This window comes from Anneissia japonica, unplaced genomic scaffold (genome assembly GCF_011630105.1).
Source record: "Anneissia japonica isolate Jap-2015-1 unplaced genomic scaffold, ASM1163010v1 scaffold287840_len1291095_cov163, whole genome shotgun sequence".
NCBI lineage: Eukaryota > Metazoa > Echinodermata > Crinoidea > Comatulida > Comatulidae > Anneissia > Anneissia japonica.
Window position 1 is genome coordinate 1235367 of NW_022728493.1, and position 3240 is coordinate 1238606.

A 3240-nucleotide genomic window follows, 5' to 3' on the forward strand; every position below is an offset into this window, starting at 1 on the left:
AAAAAAAAAAAAAAATCGCGATTTCGTCAAAAGAGATGCGCGCGGGGATGATAAACTAATCATTTTTTTTATGGGGCCTAAGTAGTAGTTCTCTAGGCCCTAGCTACATTTTACCTTCGATAAAAAACGAATTATTTTAATCGCTAGCTAGCATTCTTCCATTTAACAAAATATTGTTTTAATTTTCATTAAAACGTATGTATACTTTATTAACCTTTCTGTTCTGTTTTGTAGTTTTTAAATCGCTCAATTGTGTTGTTTACATGCACTTAAATAAATAAGTTGCTGACTTCCACACACTTTTTTATTTCGTCATCGTAAATATGTGCGCTCATTTTAACGACTGGCGTTGGTGGTAAGTTCGTTGAAATTGAATTTAATAGCAACTATTATAGCAGAAATGGAAAAGATTGATTTGTCAATAAATAAATACAACAAATCTGATTTTATTATTAAGAAAAATATACATTATCACTTTGAAAAACGTACCGTACGCAATCGGACTTTTTAATTACTTGGTCGATGATGCAAAGGGCAAAGGTCATTGGTACGTTTGCTCTGGGTTTTTACCCATAGTATTACAAATAATTTCTGAAAACCAGACTAATGTGACTAGTGTGACCACTGCTTGGGTATGTACCCAAGATCTTGGGTATTTTGACTTGGTCTTGGGTTCTTGGGTATTCCGTTCAAATCCTTGGGTATTTTATTTTTACTAAGAAAATTTAATATTTTTGTCATAGAGGAAGAATTAAAAAGTAACAAAGTATATTTCAGTCCATTCAAGTAGGCAAAACTCAACGAAGTGCACATAAGATTGTTAATTGACTGTTAATTGCTATAAACATTGGTTCAGAATTGTTTATAATTGTGATTTGCGTTGCCATTGATCTTACCTAATTAATAAAACTTGATCACTGATCTACTGATAACACCGGTCGACTGAGGGCGTATTTTTCTAATATTAATTTTAATAATTAACACAAACAATTACATTAAACAATGGTTTATAAATTGAACTAAAAGGGAAACTATACAAGCGAAAAACACGGGTTTTTTTTCAATTTTTAATGTATTTTCAGGAAGCTTGGGTAATTTTGGGCAATTTTTGCTAAATCTTAGGTAATTTCGACCCATTCATTGGGCATATCAAAAATTGTGAGTGGTCACGCTGAATGAGACTACTTCGATGCTGTTGTTAGCATTGTTAAAGTACGTTGTTGCCAGCCAGAAGATGATAATGGTGGTCAATACAGCAACGCTGGCTTAGATGCCTATGTTACGTAATCGTGTCCTTGTAATCCGAGCCGACTTTACCGTTAAGTAAGTTAATTTACCGTTATTCTAGTAAAGTTAAGTCACTTAACTTAAGTGACTTAATTCCTTTATCTAGCTATAATTGAGTAGTTCAGGTCGAACTTTTAACTAGTTAAGTGGATATATATCTAGATAAAAGTTCGACGTGAACCAGGCTAAAGACACAAAAAGGGTGTTTTACGAAAAACACGGAAACGGTTAATGAGGTAGGCCTAGGCCTACAGATTTTTGAATATTACTATTTTAAAAACTGGGGGAAATGTAGGAAAAGTGTCACGTTGGTGGAGATCAGAAGGCTCCGTCGAACTCTTTTGAAAACGTTTTGGTTATCTCGGTTGTAGGCTAGGCCCACATCCATCAGTATTCTCAGCGGAGCCCTGTGATATTATTGAGCATCATATACACTTTCTTTTTATAAGAACACTGAGGCTGAAATTGCTTAAAAATTAAGAACAAAATAAGAACTAATTGAGGCTGAGGAAAATTTCAAATGATTTTTATATATTTAAAAAACAAAATATTATATCTGTACATTATGTGCAGTAGGTGTGACTGTAATACCCTCTATTGGGGGCCATTTTTTGTGGGGTCACTTTCACCTACATTGCAGTACAGTGCATACTGCTGTACAATTAAACAACTTTTTTTTAATGTGTGTAAACTAAGAACAAAATAAGAACATTTTGAACCTGAAATCGGCCAAAAAATAAGAACACTGAGCCTGGGCAAAATTCAGACCCAAATACATTCTTAGTGTTTTCTCCAAAATAATTGAAAAGTGAATGTATCAAAGATTGAATGATTAACTTTCCATTAATAATATCCTACATACACACCAACGTCACATGATATTGTGAATAATATCACAGCCATTTGAACAAAATCGATTTTACTTTCCATTTTTATCAATTTATCTCTCAGGCTTTGACTAACCATAAGATTTTATGGTATCAGAGGTATTCCTTTAAATTGGTTTACAAACTACTTAGTAAATCGTAAACAATACATTGCTTTAGGTTCATGTTAGGAGGTGGATGGAACATGGAGTGACATAGTCTGTTCTTGGACCCTATTATTCTAATATTTGTTAATGTTCTGTATCTGGCTAGTGGCGCTCTAATGTTAGGCCCTGAACTTAACAAATTTGCTGGCTGGTTCACCTCAAACATTAAATACAAATAAAGCTAACTAGGCTTATATACAATTTCGCAATAAACAAAAGAAAATACACTTAACTAATTGTCATGTTGAAATTAATGGTTCGAATATTGAATCGCAAATCCAGTATTATTTTTCTTGGTGTTCATCCATGAACATTTGAGGTGGACCGGACCAGCCATCAACAATACTAAGTCCCTATACTAAGTCCCTATTACCGGTCTAAAATCATTGGTATAATTTTGTAATGATGTCTTTTTCCTTATCACATTCTTTTTTCATTATAATAAGAATCTTATTCAGCCACACCTACTTTAATTTAATGTAATTTGGCCTGCCGATTACCCTTTTAACTTAATCAAATTAGGCCTAAAAATTAACTAACGCTCCGTCTGAATCTGTCTTTAAAAAAATATTTTTAATTGATTTGCATAAAATCTATATATATAAATCGTCAAAGGTACATATACAGTGTTTAAATAAGGACATGATGGAACATCGTTGGCTACCCTGTAGCTTTTCAACGAATAAAGTCCTATAAAAGTCATTGTGTAATAAAATTCCCCCCGACGGGATTCGAACCTGCAACCTCTCGGTGACAAGGCGAGCGTCATAACCACTAGACCACGAATGCTTCATGGTTGAACAGGTCCAAATAACCGTCGGGAACATTGTATTACTTAATGCTACGCCTCAAGAGGGCGTTCGGCCAGATAAATCTGGCAATACGGCTAATACTGTCGTATATTATATATGATATTGAAC